Here is a 17,890-nt window from a genome sequence, read left to right on the forward strand (position 1 = left end):
CAAAATTGACCTTAGAGAGAACACTGCTTCTGGTATGTCCTTATATCAAGCATGTATGTTGTCTTTAAAACAATATCAAGCCAGTAACAAATATAGCCTATCCTGTGAATTATTTACTCCCATTTTTACGGTAATACAACTACATATTCCTGGTAGTAAAGAAAACAAAATTGTGGTCAGAATGTGTAATGAAAATAGATGTAGGCAGAAACCTACAGTACACATAAACTATCATGGCAATCACAAATGTAGGTATATAACACCCATCCACAGGGCTATTAAAGGCATTGTTGTCATGTACTATTATAAAAAAATAACACAACTTATAATCATGTATAAACTGGTATAAATTGTAATTGTGCAGGCAAATGAGAAAAAAATAAATATATTATGCATTTGGAAGGCGTTTTTTATGGTCACAGAGCAGAATAATAATGTCTGCGCTTGTAGTTAATTCAGAAATGAAATACAAATTTGAAGATGATAAACATAACAGCATTACTTATTCTATTCTTTCTTACATTGTGTTATTATTAGTCAATGAATAAATGAATAGCCAATAAATATGTCATTTACCCGTTGTAATTTTGTAGTACATTATCTAAGAATGACATTTACAAGCTATAAACTTGTCCAATATTATATATTGAAAAAATATACAAAATGTGTATAATCATGTAAGAAAATAACATTGAAAATAAGGAGTTAGTGTTATATGTCATAAAAGAGATAAAAAGGTAACTAGCAGAAATAAAATGTTAATGCTTTGGAAAATGTAATACAGGTAGAAAACCCTTTATATCCAAACTGCTTGGGACTGGAAAAGCTACAGATTTCTAATCAGTTTAGATTTTGGAATATTTGCATCTGTAAAATGGGACAGTTTAGAGAGGGGATAGGACCAAGTGTAAACATCAATATCTTATGTCATATAGGCAATATTTACGTCATAATACAGCTTATACATGCAACTTAAAGGTATAGGGGTGGATTTATTAAATGCCGGGCGGACTTGATTCGCTGTAGCATTTATTGTGAAATGCCGCCCCCTGCACATTCGCGGCCAATTGACCCCTGGCAGGGGGAGTCAATCATCCCGATCAGATCGGATCGGGATGATTTCAATCTGCCACCTAAAAGGTGATGGACAGGGTGAGAAGCACTGGTCTTATGACCTATGCTATTTAACTTCCATTTCAGGTGAGCCTAAACAATGGGCCTCCGAAGAAGCATCTGCTGCTTTATAATTGGAGCCCAATTTCTGAATATGACAAACATTGGATTGGATCTGACCAGATAGCAGAAAAATCACCTATAGGACACATGGGCAACAAAGGCTTCAGCAATTATATATAGATTGCAGCATCCGCTGCTTGTTAAATCTACACCATAGTCTGGTCAAAAATAAACTTTTATGATTCAGATAGAGCATGCAATTTTAAGCAACTTTCTAATTTATTCATATTATCATTTTTTCTTCGTTCTCTTGGTATCTTTAAAGGAGCTGGCTCATTTTTTATTCAGCACCTTGGTAATGCTTGCTGATTGGATGGCTACATTTAGAGGACTATGATTTACAGGTGGGGAAAAATAGTACATTTTTATAATTTTATTTTTAAAAAGATATTAAAGGGACACTGTACACAATTTTTTTCTTTTGTGATTCAGATAGAGCATGACATTTTAAGCAACTTTCTAATTTACTCCTATTATCAAATGTTCTTTACTCTCTTGGTATCTTTATTTGAAATGCAAGAATGTAAGTTTAGATGCCGGCCCATTTTTGGTGAACAACCTAGGTTGTCCTTGCTTATTGGTGGATAAATTCATCCACCAAACAAAAACTGCTGTCCAGAGGTCTGAACCAAGAAAAAAGCTTAGATGCCTTCTTTTTCATATAAAGATAGCAAGAGAAAGAAGAAACATTGATAATAGGAGTAAATTAGAAAGTTGCTTAAAATTGCATGCTCTATCTGAATCACGAAAGAACATTTTTGGGTTCAGTGTCCCTTTAATTAAAAAGTTTGGATTTTGGAATTTGGGATTTGTACCCGTACTATCATGCATGTTAAAAAGTCAACAGTTTGCTGCTCTGAACAAGCTTTGTTACATGCTCCCTTGCCAGGTATTCCTAAAGCACATAACAAATTAATTGCTTTCACTTACACTGCGTTAAGAACCTTTATTACAAAATAGAATATATATAGGGGGCACCCTTGGTTACTCACAAGTAATTAATCAAAATTGCCAATAATATGAGCTATAAACAAAGGGATTAATTATACAGTATATACTTATCTAAAATCAATACAGTGCAGAGACTTTTTATATAAAGGCACAAAATGTGCTACAGTCCCATGAAAAGGAGAGGTGAAGTGATGTAAATATCAGGTCCAGGCAGCTGTCTGTAGATGGATCAAGGCTGCGATCCAGGGTCAGGTATCTGTAGACAATATAAGAAGACAGAAGCTCCACATGGCCTAGTATTGTATAAACAGGTGAAGAATAGTAAGTGGTAAATCACACTCATATTTAGTGAAGCACCCATATCGGTGCAAAAAAGGCAAGATGGACTCAGTCACCCTTCAGACTGACCTCTGGTGTTTGTACAGCAATCTGTAGGTGTAAAAAAGCAATCAAAAGCTCCAATATGGCCTAGTATTGCATGATAAATGAGAGATGGTATCAAAAAAGGTTTCACTCACATTTGATGAAGCACATCTCTAGGTGCATTAGAAGCAGGCTGGAATCAAACAGTCACCCAGCAGACTGACCTCCAGTATATCAGGATACTCCAAGGATCAGGATATAAGCAGGATATATTTCATCAAAATGAAATGAAATGAAAATAAAAATAAAAGTATGGCAGCAAGTGGTAAGTGTATAAACTTACTTTATTAAAATAAATGAAAACAAGCAACGCGTTTCTCAACCAGTAGCTGTTTCATCAGGGATGATACCCTTTCATACATTCTTTTCCCCCAAGATATTAAGGGAACTAATATTAACTCCATAATCCTTTGTGACACACCATTTTTTTCGGTTCTGCTATTTATTAATGACACAGTACATGTGTGTAGCAATATACTGACGAAATACAAAATTTCACAAAAAATAAATAAACAGAAGCATTGGGGACCTCATCTTTGATCAACAAACGTCATGTTTTTGAAAAACAATCATAGTAGGCACATCTTTATACCAAGAACACTGTAGGCTCTGAAGCTTACAACATAAAGGTTAGACATTCGAAATAAATTTGAGGACTGCAAACAAAAGGAAGAGAGATAGGTGGGGATTAAGGGCTAGATTACGAGTAGAGCGGTAATTACTGCTCCTGCTCGCACGCTTACTCTGCTCGACTTCTGCTGTTAGCGAGCGTTGGGTACCATGCATATTAAAAGTTTAAAGTAAAAAATGAACAAATACCTTACAAAAAACAACTATCTAACAGTACCTTAAAAAAAAGCTACCATTGCAGAAAATAAAAAAACTACCATTACAGAAAAAACTAAATACTAAAAATAAAAAAACAGTTATGCCTATTCTTAATCTAAAGTCCAACTTAAAAAAAACACCCCCCCCCAAAAAAAAAAAAAAAACTATATCAATAACCCATAAATGGGCTTTTTGTTGGACATTGCCCTATAGTGACGTAACCTCTTTTTCAAAGAATAAACCCAACACTATTCTACAAGTCCCCCCCCCCCAAAAAAAGGCTATCTAAAAAAAACTTACAGATTGCATGTGGAAGAAGTATTGCAGTGAATTGGGGAGGCTTCTCAAAGTGCAAATTCAGTTGATGGTTTTACACCAGAAAACACTATTTAAAAATTAATTTCTGTAAGGAGGGAACCTAAGCTAGGTTCCACTAAGGCACAAAAGTCACAAACACAACAATTGCACTTCCAAAGCACAGGTGTCCATAATATAATTTTCTATTTATAGAAGTGTTCACAAGAGTTACATGTTAATTAAAGAACATAAATTTGTCTCTGTGTACAGTAGAAATAAGATGATGGCCTGGATTACAAGTTGAATTTTACTTACTGCTGGTAATTCTAACTTGACATCTGCCTCACGCAATCAGTAGTGTTTTATTTTGATATTACAAGTTTTTTGGGTAACTTGTTTCACCATAGCATTTGTACATGCTCGCTACATATGTAGAGTGCCTTTTCAATGGCAAAAGTAGGGGAAGCTACTTAATTTCAAGTTTATTACAAGTTATCAGTTAAAGGGAAACTAAACCCATTTTTTTTTCTTTAATGTTTCAGATAGAGCATGCAATTTTAAGCAACTTTCTAATTTACTCCTATTATCAATTTGTATACGTTCTCTTGCTAACTTCATTTAAAAAGCAGGAATTTGATGCATACTAGCCGGCCCATTTTTGGTTGAGAACCTGGATTATGCTTGTTTATTGGTAGGTAAATGTCAACCTCCAATAAGCAAGCGCTATCCATGGTGCTGAATCTAAAATGGACTGGCTGCTAAGATTTACATTCCTGCTTTTAAAATAAAGATAGCAAGAGAACAAAGAAAAATTGATAATAGGAGTAAATTAGAAAGTTGTATAAAATTTCAAGCGCTATCTGAATCATGATAGAAAAATTCTGGGTTCAGCGTCCCTTTAATTGTTGCATGAAATCACTTTAAAAGCTTTTAAAATTCTAATACTATTTGCACTTACTATTGCACCTTCTAATACACAAAAATGATACATAAAATAAACAAGATTTGGTGGCCTACAAAAACTCAAGAAACACAGGTGTGGTAGTGATGAAATCCATTAAAGCCATGAGAGAGAAAAAATATTCTTTACAAAGGTTATACCCAGCAACACAGACGCCTGGTGAGATACAGAGGGATTTCTATAACATTGTAGGGATGTATTGGATGCAATTAATTTACCCATATTGCTCTTATGGCTCCAAAAAGATCAGGAGGGGGAATAAAAGAATAATAAAGACTTCCACTTCCGTAACGTGGAATCTGTTTGTAATGCATAAATGTGTATCATAAATATGTTTGCTGCATTCCCAAAAAGCCAAGACAATTCCTACATTCTCCAAAATTGTTTAATGTAATGGCAGCCTAAAGAAAGAAACTTTCTATATGAATGTCAGGTTGGTACTTAGGATCTTAACATTTCCTGAGCAATGGAAATATATGATTTACCTAAAATTATTGTTCTAGCCTTGCTTCCTATTTTCCCATGCAACATATTGAAAAAAAAGTTAGTGTTGCAAAATATACACCTATGTTTTTTTTTATTATTTATTTGTCAGTTGTGTTTTTAATCATACAATTTAAAATGTCTTAGAAAAGTTTAATAAATGATATGTTAGCTTATATTCTCTATTTGACTTCACAGGTTATGCCGGACACAGCTTAAAACCATGGCCTATGGCACCCATGAGAAATACTTCTGGACCAGTAAATAATAATTATGTAATTGTAACCACAATTCATAAGCACAATAAAACTGTTAGAATAGGAAAGTCATCAAATTTTACTGGTAAGCAAAATAAAAAATATTTAAATAAAACCTTTTTAGATGCTCCATGTCCATAAAAAGATATTAAATTCAAGTTTCACTATTGAACAAAAAGACCAATAGCATACTGTATTTGTCTGTGTGTCAAGATAAGTATAAGTCACAAAAAAAACATCAACCTCAAGCATATGGTGTTAAAATTTTGTAGTGAGATACTTTTACTCTTACACGTAGAGTAATTTGTTGTAGTATGTGGTGTGTGGTATTTGAGTTGACCTGTCAAAGTAATTATAAACATCCAACTTAAAAACTACCTGGGATCCGTTTTCCAGTGGTCCACTCATTGCCAAACGAACGCAGCATGTCCTCGTGTTTCAACTCCTGTCTGGGTCTTCATCAAGCTCCCTTGTTCCATTTAAATAGAACAGTTTTTCAATTGATTCATTGGTGATTTAATTAACTCCAAGTATATAAAGAAGTCCTCATTATAGACCAAATGATCTATGTTCAGTGTATAGGCTAATAATTCATAGCATGAAAATGCCAAAATAAAATGAAGGTGGCACGTTTTGTCCACAATAAAATTTCACAGTAAAAGCATCACAAATAAATTGCCTATTGTGGTAAAACAAACATTAGTAATAAAAATTTGTAATAAAAAGTAAAAAGAGCATGCTTACCTAATAGGTATTCATAAATCATTCTAAAAAAATATATATACCGGTATATTTCATTCATATTTGTTTCTTAGGGGCCGATTTATCAAGCTCTATATGGAGCTTGATGCCCCTTGTTAGCAGAGGTCTAAAGACCGCTGCTCCATAACCTGTCTGCCTGCTCTGAGGCTGCGGACAGAAATCAACCCAATCGAATACAATCGGGTTGATTGACACACCCTGCTTGCAGCCGATTGGCCGCAACTCTGCAGGGGGCGGCATTGCATGAGTTTTTGTGAACTACTGGTGCAATGATAAATGCCGACAGCATATGCTGTCCGCATTTATCGATGTACGGCGGACATGATATGCTACATCGTATCATGTCCGCTCGCACATTAATAAATATACCCATTAAACTCTATAAGCTCTGTAATAAGGAAGAAAAGATACTTTGTTTAGTTTACATGAAACAATCAAACTCCATTTCAAGATTCAGCACATTTGAGACTAATGTATCAATTTAAAAAAATATCCATTTGCTCTCAAGTTTCAGAAGCTCTTTGTGAATATCTTCCCCCACTCCTTTTTTTGTATAATTTCCCTATTCCGTTTTTAACTTTCTTTAAATTTCTGCAAAATGTTTGGGTACTGGTAGGTATTTATTTCTATCGTTCTCTGCATTTTCAATTAATCTCTCTGAGAGGTCTTTCAGACTCACTCACACATTGCTTGCCACAGTTATATTCTATACGGTATACAATATTTCTGTCAGTACATCTTATAGTTCCTTGAAATTTATATTATTTGCCTGTGATGTGTGAACAAAATGTAGAACTTTTTGCAAAATGTCTGCAGGATTTACAAATAAAACAGTGATTCACAATACTACCCTCTATACAGTATTTCTTGTCTTAGTATTATTTATTTCTGTAGCTTCTAGCATATTTTTTTAAAAATGTTAATTTTCTACATACAAACCTTGGTAAATTCCCTAATTTATTGTCAATTTTTAAAACATGCCAATGTTTTTTTCACAATCCTTCAGATAAGTCTGTTATTACCTCTATATTGTTTTATAAAGGGTATTTTTAAAATCTCTTCCATATCTTTTTATTTGACTTTTATGCTACCAGATTTTCTATAGTTACTTCATTAACCTCTTGTCCTATTCTTTTTTTCTTCATCTTCCACTGAATAGCCTCATTCCACTGCATCTGACCTTTTGGGATGTTAGACTTCCAATTTTTAATATGGCAAGTATCAACTATAAAATTATTCACATCTACTAGTGTGAAAAAGGTTTTACTCTGTATCATCTCCTTGCCTGTATTAACAGAAGAGTTTCTCATGGCAGTTACCTCTTAGAATATCATTGTATTAGTCATATACCTAGAGAGTTTAGGGTACGTAATATACCCACCATAGGTAGAGATAATCCTGAATTTATGAGAAAATGGTTAAATATTCATAATACATGCTCTTTAGATTTAATTTTACTTGTAATGGTCCTCCACTTAAATTTAACTTGTAATGGTGATCACACTTTTAGCAAAGGTTAAAGTAGAAGTAGAGACATTTGAGGAGGCTCATAAGAATATGTTAATAAATGACACCCAAGAAAATTGGCTGACCAACAGTTTGATAAATATAAGAGTGATTTAATCACATTTAAGAACAAAAAACTTGATACAGTCAATAATGACTACACACAGGGTAGGGTATATACATGGCTGACAAACACACAGAAGGGACAGACTAGAAGGAGACAACGCACACAGAAGATGTGATACTATTGATACAAGTGGGCCAGAATGTTCAGGTATGGTTTCTTCAAATCCTTCTACCAACTTAACCCCTTCTCCTACATTGTCCTTATCCACACAAGCATATTCTCACTCACACAGAGGTTATTCCACAACTGTTCATTTTTTAGGGGTTACCTCGAGATCCAGAGGGGGAGGAACAATACACCACATATCAGAAGGGTGAAATCCCGTTTACCTGCCCCAACTAAGGGGTTCTGCAGATCACTAACAGGGGTTTTAGGATGGGTAGGGGGGTTGGGAAACATCTGTTTATGATGCTTGTCCTCTCTGGCCTTAATCAAGGTGACATATATTTGTAGATTACATTCACCTGGACATACATGTTTAACCTTAAAGCTGTCACCATCTGCACAGATATACCTAGTAGCCGCATACACACTTACTCAAGCCTGGAACAGGGAGTGATTATAATTCTGTCTACTGTCATCTGTTATCTGTTTAAACATATGTATGGCTAAGCACAGTTCTGTATAAACAATATATACAGATCATGATATATATGCAGTACAAATTCTGATGCATAGAAGCATACAGGATGGGCAGATGTAAAATACAACACTGTATATAAGTATCTAGGATAGAATTATGTTATAGTATGACACGTGTAATATGTTTGAAGGTTTCCATGACAATGATTTGTACAAAACACCACGGTGTGAATAGCGGAGTGATGCAGCACGCATAGATATCACGAGTTCCGTGTTGGTTAAATGCACATCTTGGATAGACCCTAACATGATTAGCTTTGACACTGATGACCCATATGTTGTAGTGATTACACGAAATATTTATCATGATTTGTATACGAGACACACCCGAAAGTGATGTATTTGTTACACTTCCGATTTTACGCTTCGGTGGAACGCAAGCTTGTGTTCCAAGATATTCAGTTTGGTGCCACATGGGGATGGGAGGTAATGATTTGTTTATTTGAGCACACTATTTAAAGGGACAGTCTACACTCTACATATAAGTATTTTTACATATGCTTACATATCACACAAACATCCTTCACTGTGTCCCTCTTCTATAAGCTTTCAAGAAGTTGACGAAAATGTAAACGATTTAAACTTTGTAACAGCCTAAAATGGCTGCTAAGCTCCGCCCACAACCTTGTGTGTAGTTGGCTATGTCTACCAATTATGATCGACTCGTAAATAAGTTTTAATACACGCTCCTGTTGATGAACACATGCGTAGTTGATAGATATAAGTGTTGCTGGCTAATCCTTCACCAAATACTCTATGTTGTCACTTTAGTTCCGGACGGCTTGATTATTGATTACGGCTCTGACTAGCGCTATACATTCTATGATTCTGTATGTACATAGTATGTTCTCTCCCACTTTATCCCTGTATTAGCTATGCAGTGTCTCTGCTCCACTAGCCGGATTACCTCCTTATTTCCTGTCTCTACCAAAGTCTTGAATCCCCCCTGCTTCATTTGTCTGCCCCGGTGTCTACTACTATATCTCACACTTCCTCCTTCACATTTCTTGTTCCTTTCTATTCTTGGAGCTTCTGTATCTCTGTGGCAAAAAAAGCACACACCATAATTTAAAACAAAAACTGACATGTGAAATAAAACAACTTCGTTTCTGAATTCCTCTAACCTAATGAGCTGCGCTGAACTCCTGACCTTCTCTGCTCCTATTTGCCGTCTGTGTTGTAAAAATGATTGTGTCTGCAACACAGACACTCTGGGCGCGATCACATATACGGAGCATGTTTCAGCGCAAGTGTGGGAACCCGCGCCGCCCGTAATTTCACCTCGCACATCGGGGTATTACATATACTGCGCCGTTATATGCTAAACTGGCGTAAGTAGGACAAACTGGCGATCTTCTGAAATGTGCGCAAATACACATTTTAGTTGTCACAAGTAACTTACGCCAGTATTTTGTCCACGGAAAGTGTCAATAAAGAGTAGTTTTATACAAATTGGACTAATACTCGTAAAAATGAACCACGATTTCATATAAAAATGCGACACGTAATTACCCTATTCAAAATTCATATATAAACCCATGCGCAGCCCCCATTTTCTTCAGTGTGTTTGGATGGTTCGTTGAGCTACAGCACACTACACTGGAGTGGAGAATTAGTCAGAGTAGAGAGAGAGAGGCGCAAACAGAGGAGTTAGGTTGCATTGTTGTTTGATTAAGCTTGTACACTTACACATATTTTTACATATTGCACACATTTTGCATACATACATATACAAATACACCACACTTTTTTTTCTAACACCTCACACATTTTATTTGAATTTCACAGTGTGATAGGCTGAGTGTTTGGTTGTGATTGTGTGTGATTGAACTGGGAGTGAGTGTGAGTGTGTGTAGTGTGATTTAGTGTGAGGATGGCAGGGAGAGGTGGGGAGGAGGGGAGAGGAGTGGCAGGGAGAGGAGTGAGATGACATGAGGAGCATGTCCTCTCCCATTCCAATGAGAGGACATGAGGAGCAGTGGGGTCCCCTTCAGGGAGTAAGTGGAGTGGGGAGAGGGAGAGCTAGAAGGGATGATGGGAGGGGAGATGCCCGAGAGCCCCAGAGAGCAGGCACATCTAGGAGAGGGACAGAGGGTACACATGTGGACAGAAGGGGGGAGGAGGGAGAAGATAGGGAGGAACCCACACCAGGGACATCACAGGGAGGAAGCAAGGTGTCCATAGAGGATGAGAGGCTGAAATGTTCCAATTTCTCATTTAAGGAAAATGTTCCCCTAGTCCAGGCCATCATGGATAATTACAGTGTCCTCTTTGGGGAGAAGGGCAAAGGCATTGCCAAAAGGAGAAAAAAACGGCATGGTTGGCGGTAGAGGATGCTGTCAACAGTGTGGCCCCGCAGAGGAGGACTGTTGAGGGCCTGAAAAAGCGGTGGAATGACTGCAAGAGGCAGGTCAAAGAAAAGATGGGGCAGGAAGCTATGCACCAGAGGGAAACAGGCGGTGGTCCATCCCTGGATATTGAGTATAACACCTGGCAGGAGATGATACGCAGGTCCCTGAGTATCACAGCAGTCCAGGAGCTCGTGACTCAGGGGCTGCAACAAAAGCACATCATGCTGGTGAGTAACATCACACACACCAGTATTATATGTATTTGAGATATAACATTCTTTAATATCACACATTCATGTACACAATGAGGAGCATCGTATTTGGCCTACTAACAAAAACATTGACAATTATACTTGACATTACAGCTACATAACACAATGCAATTCATGATATGAGGTGGAATAATGCAATACTAACATGTCTCAGAGTAAAATTAATATCATCTATTATAAAAGATTTATAGATGATCTTATATGTATTTGGAAAGGTGACAGAGAAAGCGCCATGGAGTTTGTTGCACTACTCAACACAAATAATGTAGGTATTAAATTTACCAGTGAATTTGAAAAAAATAAAATGCACTACTTAGATGTAGAATTGAGTGGAAATAAAAATGGACAAATACTAACAGAAGTCTATACCAAACCAATTTCAGGCAATACACTTTTGCATGCACGTAGTAACCATCCTAAACGAGTATTCAACTCTGTAGCAAAAGGCCAATACATAAGACTAAGAAGGAACTGCAACACTGAAGTGACATACAAAAAACATACAGAGACATTAAGTAGAAAATTAAAAGAATGAGGTTATACACATAGAACAATTGAAAATGCTAAGAACTCAGTAGCATCTATCAATAGAACAGATCTTTTAAAGGATAAGTCAAAAATGGACACAAACAGAGGAAAGGATGATAGAGTAACTTTTGTAACTCAATATAGTAACCAATATCACCAAATTTGTTCCATTATTAAAAAACATCTACCTTTACTACAGGCAGATGAGAAACTTGTAAACATCTTCAAGAAAGGAAAAAAGAATATCCAGTGCTAATCCAAGGAAGGGGATAAAAAGTCACTCCAGTTCCATATAATAAAAAATATAAAAAAGCCTTTATTATGAAATATCCATACGGTAAAAACAGGTCACAAAATTATCTTAGCATAGAGAACAAAAAAGTCTGACCGGTTTCGGCACCAAGTGGCCGTAGTCATAGACTGATAACAGGTGTTCAAAGAATGAGCACCTGATATACCTGTTAACCACTCCCCAAGTGGGAGTGGTATACTGAAACATGGTTAAAAACATACTAGTATCTCTAAGCCATGAAGATGAGGGATGTAACATGTATATAAAAGAACATGTAAGGGGAGATAAATAGAACACATATAAGGAAAATAATATCTTAAACCAATAAGCAACTGCAGCAATATGCTAAAAAGTTACTAAAGATATCAATAATAATTTAAATAATAATTTAAATGACAGATATACATATACAAATGAAAATGTGCATATTTGATCAAATTGTGAAATTCCTTATGTATGAAAACAGTAAAGACTATTCAAGGTACAAATGGAATTGGTAAATATTCCATAACTAAGCTTATTATACAATCAGAAAAAATGTTTCCACATTATTAATGGCATAATGGGTATACACAGTCTCATGGGTCACCATATTCTCCGACTATGAGATACCCAATAGTATCTGTATATATATATATTTATTTTCAACGGACAATCATACTTAACCAAAACAGACACTATCTGTGCCAGAAATTGATGATGTCAAATTCGGAGTTGAAACCCCCAGGTAGCAGGCTACCGAGCCTGTGTATCCAGTAGATCTCTTGTCTAGAGAGTATATGAAATACATTGCCCCCTCTTGGCGGTCTGGACACCTGCTCTATAGCCTGCCACCTGAGGGTTCCAACATCCCCCGAATGGACATCCAAAAAATGCTTTGACAAAGCTGAAACAGCCCTTTCTTGTGAAACATATGAGAGATGCTCCCTGATCCGCTTGCCCACAGGCCTAGTGGTTCTGCCCACGTATTGTTTGTTACACTGTGTACATTCAATTAAATATATGACATATTTACTGCCACATTTAATGCAACCTCTGGTGTCAAAAACTTCTGACGTGCGGGCTGAGGTAAAAGTTTTAGAGACATACATGTGGTCACATGACTTACATGTTCTTTTACCACACTTGTATGTCCCCTTTACCTTAAGCCAAGAGCTACCACTATCCTTTTGTGGCAGCATAATAGGGGACAAAATGTTGCCCAAGGTCAGATTACGCTTGTAAATGAAATTACAGCCATCATCCATAATTTCCCTTAATACGGTGTCTCCTCGAAGAATAGGCAAATTTTTCTCTATTACCCTGCAAACTTTGTTGAACTGATTAGAGAAGGCAGTAACTAGGGTGGGTTTAAACTTAGTAGAAGGATGATTCATCAGTTTGTTATCTCTTTGTCGTCCATGGACACTTTTTCTGTCCATAGCCGATACCTCAGAGAAGGTCCTGTTGACCAATTTTTTGGGGTACCCCCTATCCTTCAATCTAGATTTTAGTTCCTCACTCTCCTTAAGGAAATCCTCTTCCCGAGAACAGTTTCTTTTAATCCGCATGAATTGGCCTTTAACAATGCCTTTGAAGACATGCCTAGGGTGACTGCTTCTGGCATGTAGCAGCGTGTTCCCTGAAATAGGTTTCCTATAAAGAGATGAGGACACCCCGCTAGTTACAGCATCAGAACTGAGGGTCACATCCAAATAATTGACATTAGTCTGGTTCCACTCAAAGGTGAAACTCAGGCCAACACTGTTGGTGTTAAACATGTCAACCAGTATTTTGGCTTGATCTTTATTGCCTGACCAGATGACCAACAGGTCATCTATATAACGTAGGTACTTGACAATATGTCGTGTATTGTCTCTATTACCTCCAAAGACGTGGAACCGCTCCCACCAACCCATGAATAGGTTGGCGTAAGAGGGGGCAAACTTGGCCGCCATAGCGGTTCCACGCCTCTGGAGGTAAAACTTACCCTCGAACATAAAAAAGTTATGCTGAAGTAGAAAATTAACCGCTCTCAACACAAACTCCCTGTGCTCGAGGGAGAGGTCAGTCTCGGTTCTCAGAAAATAAGATACTGCTTTCAGGCCACACTCGTGAGGTATGGAGGAGTACAGGGACACTGCATCAATGGTAATCCAGCTGTATCCCGTCTCCCAAGTCACATCCTCGAGTCTAGAGAGCACATGGGTAGTGTCCTTTACAAAACTAGGCAACTTTTGGACCAAGGGTTGAAGGAACTGGTCCACCCACTTGGACAATGGTTCCAGTAAGGAGCCAATCCCTGCCACTATTGGCCTACCTTGTACATCTACTAGGCTCTTATGGACCTTAGGAAGGTGGTGGAAGATGGGCACTACAGGGCTGTCAACCATTAGACAGTCATATGTCTGTTCATCAAAAATGCCCATCTCCACCCCATCATCCAAAAGGTCCCTAAGAATAGCCTTGTACTGTGTTGTAGGATCCCTAGATAGTTCCATGTAGGCCTCTGGATCTTCAAGTTGTCTTAGAGCCTCCTTGATGTACATGTCTTTATCCAGCAAGACCACACTGCCCCCTTTGTCTGACTGACGAATAACCACCTCCTTATTGTTCTGTAGGGTGGCTACTGCTTCTCTTTCCAGTCTAGACAAATTGGAGTGATGGTCTAGTTTTCTGGATTTGTCCAACAGAGTAAGATCTTCAATGACTCTTTTATGAAAAACTTCTAGGCCTTTACCCCTTGTTTGTAAGGGATAAAAATTCGACCTAGATTTCAAATTATATTGATGATAATTAGTTTGTGAGATAGGCGGTCTTGCCTCCTGTGTACCACCCAAATCTTCTAGGTCTATTAGTGCACAAGTGTCCATGAAGGATAGATCAGGACAGCTCCTCTCTTGATCATGTGTAATTAATTCACCAGGTCTACTATCAGTAGATGTTGAGAAGAATTTCCTAAGGGTAAGATCCCTCACCATTTTATTTACATCCAGTATAGTCTGGAATAAATCAAAGTCCCTAGATGGGACAAAATTAAGACCATATCCCAGGACTTTTCTCTCAACATCTGTTATCTGGTAGGAGGATAAGTTAATAACCGAAAAATCATTCATTGATATCTGTGCCCCCTGGTGCTCCTGTTCTCTCTCACTGGATACCTCTGAAATTGTGCATCTGTTTCCTCCTTCCTCTGTGAGTAGCCTCTCCCTCCCCCTCTGGGTTGTTTCTGAGCCCATTGAAAAACCTGTGTATTGGGTCCCATATCACTAGTCATGGACTCCCTAGTGATATTGGATTGGGTATAATGAGACCGTCCCCTTCTCTGTCTGCCCCTCCCACCTCTCTTAGGGATAGTTCCCATATCAGCTCCCTTGGGTTCCTTCAAAATACTTTTAGGCATAGAGTTAAGTTCAGTGTTCTCCAACAATTCAGATATCTCTCCCTCAGAGGCTGAGCAGGCCTCATCCTCAAAACTGGATGCAAATCTATCCTCATCGGTCTGCTCAGGCTCCGAGTCAGAGAATACAACCTGCTTAGATCCACCCACTCTATTAGATTTCCTATTCACCTTACTAGGTTTAAAAGATGTAGTAGCCTGTCCTGTGTTCTGAGTCATAGATTTATTAGCAGTTTGTGACCAAGCTCTACCCCTCTGTCTTTTTCGCCAAATGTATACCATACCATTGCTGTAATCTTTTTGGTCACGTATGTATTATGAAATATCCATACGGTAAAAACAGGTCACAAAATTATCTTAGCATAGAGAACAAAAAAGTCTGACCGGTTTCGGCACCAAGTGGCCGTAGTCATAGACTGATAACAGGTGTTCAAAGAATGAGCACCTGATATACCTGTTAACCACTTAAGAGAGCAGCCTTATTGATTGAATATAAGGACACATTATTGGTAGAGGTCAAGAATAGGATAACTGCCTTACAGAGTGATATGAATAAATACAAATTATGTAATGTTTATCCAGAATATGATACTATACTTAGGAATGTTATGGAAGAATCTAAGAGATTAATTATCCAGATTAAGCATTCTAAATACATACGTGACCAAAAAGATTACAGCAATGGTATGGTATACATTTGGCGAAAAAGACAGAGGGGTAGAGCTTGGTCACAAACTGCTAATAAATCTATGACTCAGAACACAGGACAGGCTACTACATCTTTTAAACCTAGTAAGGTGAATAGGAAATCTAATAGAGTGGGTGGATCTAAGCAGGTTGTATTCTCTGACTCGGAGCCTGAGCAGACCGATGAGGATAGATTTGCATCCAGTTTTGAGGATGAGGCCTGCTCAGCCTCTGAGGGAGAGATATCTGAATTGTTGGAGAACACTGAACTTAACTCTATGCCTAAAAGTATTTTGAAGGAACCCAAGGGAGCTGATATGGGAACTATCCCTAAGAGAGGTGGGAGGGGCAGACAGAGAAGGGGACGGTCTCATTATACCCAATCCAATATCACTAGGGAGTCCATGACTAGTGATATGGGACCCAATACACAGGTTTTTCAATGGGCTCAGAAACAACCCAGAGGGGGAGGGAGAGGCTACTCACAGAGGAAGGAGGAAACAGATGCACAATTTCAGAGGTATCCAGTGAGAGAGAACAGGAGCACCAGGGGGCACAGATATCAATGAATGATTTTTCGGTTATTAACTTATCCTCCTACCAGATAACAGATGTTGAGAGAAAAGTCCTGGGATATGGTCTTAATTTTGTCCCATTTAGGGACTTTGATTTATTCCAGACTATACTGGATGTAAATAAAATGGTGAGGGATCTTACCCTTAGGAAATTCTTCTCAACATCTACTGATAGTAGACCTGGTGAATTAATTACACATGATCAAGAGAGGAGCTGTCCTGATCTATCCTTCATTGACACTTGTGCACTAATAGACCTAGAAGATTTGGGTGGTACACAGGAGGCAAGACCGCCTATCTCACAAACTAATTATCATCAATATAATTTGAAATCTAGGTCGAATTTTTATCCCTTACAAACAAGGGGTAAAGGCCTAGAAGTTTTTCATAAAAGAGTCATTGAAGATCTTACTCTGTTGGACAAATCCAGAAAACTAGACCATCACTCCAATTTGTCTAGACTGGAAAGAGAAGCAGTAGCCACCCTACAGAACAATAAGGAGGTGGTTATTCGTCAGTCAGACAAAGGGGGCAGTGTGGTCTTGCTGGATAAAGACATGTACATCAAGGAGGCTCTAAGACAACTTGAAGATCCAGAGGCCTACATGGAACTATCTAGGGATCCTACAACACAGTACAAGGCTATTCTTAGGGACCTTTTGGATGATGGGGTGGAGATGGGCATTTTTGATGAACAGACATATGACTGTCTAATGGTTGACAGCCCTGTAGTGCCCATCTTCCACCACCTTCCTAAGGTCCATAAGAGCCTAGTAGATGTACAAGGTAGGCCAATAGTGGCAGGGATTGGCTCCTTACTGGAACCATTGTCCCAGTGGGTGGACCAGTTCCTTCAACCCTTGGTCCAAAAGTTGCCTAGTTTTGTAAAGGACACTACCCATGTGCTCTCTAGACTCGAGGATGTGACTTGGGAGACGGGATACAGCTGGATTACCATTGATGCAGTGTCCCTGTACTCCTCCATACCTCACGAGTGTGGCCTGAAAGCAGTATCTTATTTTCTGAGAACCGAGACTGACCTCTCCCTCGAGCACAGGGAGTTTGTGTTGAGAGCGGTTAATTTTCTACTTCAGCATAACTTTTTTATGTTCTAGGGTAAGTTTTACCTCCAGAGGCGTGGAACCGCTATGGGGGCCAAGTTTGCCCCCTCTTACGCCAACCTATTCATGGGTTGGTGGGAGCGGTTCCACGTCTTTGGAGGTAATAGAGACAATACACAACATATTGTCAAGTACCTACGTTATATAGATGACCTGTTGGTCATCTGGTCAGGCAATAAAGATCAAGCCAAAATACTGGTTGACATGTTTAA

The sequence above is a fragment of the Bombina bombina genome, chromosome 5 (assembly GCF_027579735.1).
Source record: "Bombina bombina isolate aBomBom1 chromosome 5, aBomBom1.pri, whole genome shotgun sequence".
NCBI classification, from domain to species: Eukaryota; Metazoa; Chordata; class Amphibia; order Anura; family Bombinatoridae; genus Bombina; species Bombina bombina.